The 499-nt window shown below is 57.5% G+C and overlaps 1 protein-coding gene across 1 annotated transcript in view; it reads right to left on the bottom strand.

The window, feature by feature from the left end:
- LOC104510175 (tRNA wybutosine-synthesizing protein 4-like) overlaps positions 1 to 499 on the bottom strand; it is a gene marked incomplete at its 5' end in the record, with an annotated part of 7339 nt that overhangs the window by 5933 nt on the left and 907 nt on the right. The window lies entirely within an intron of this gene.

The raw sequence follows: 499 nt of genomic DNA, 5'->3' as shown, positions 1-499 counted from the left end.
GGGCACCTCTAGGCACCCCCCACTCCACCCCCCCCGCCAGCCCAGACACTGGATTTACTCTCTCTAGACCTTTTACAAGACACATGGAAGAAACACTTCTACTGAGAAGCCGGACCGTCGACTCCAACTGCCTGCTCCTCGCAGGACCTAGAACCCAAGCGCGAGACTGAACGCACCGTCCAGCTGCTCCTTGCGCAGGAGGGGGGCCACAGCCACTTCCCTGGGAGCCGTGCTGGGTGGGCCCAGGCTGGAGGCCAGGTCGCCCCGTCACTGCGCCGCTCAGCGGAACGGGGCGGAGGAGAACAGGATAAAATGCCCTCGTGGGGCGCGACAAAGGCAGTTTAATATGGCAAAAGCAAAGGAACAGAGATTTATTCTCTATTTCCCATTAGCAGGTGAGATCCAGCCACTTCCCGGGAAGCTGGGCTCCAGCACACATCGCGGTTGCTCCAGAAGGGGCAATGGACAAACATCAATAACAAATCTTAAAGATCTTAAA

Source organism: Eurypyga helias, unplaced genomic scaffold (genome assembly GCF_000690775.1).
Source record: "Eurypyga helias isolate BGI_N326 unplaced genomic scaffold, ASM69077v1 scaffold21185, whole genome shotgun sequence".
In the NCBI taxonomy this organism is placed as follows: domain Eukaryota; kingdom Metazoa; phylum Chordata; class Aves; order Eurypygiformes; family Eurypygidae; genus Eurypyga; species Eurypyga helias.
Note: the sequence above shows the minus strand (reverse complement) of the source record. Positions and strands in the feature narration are given on the sequence as shown.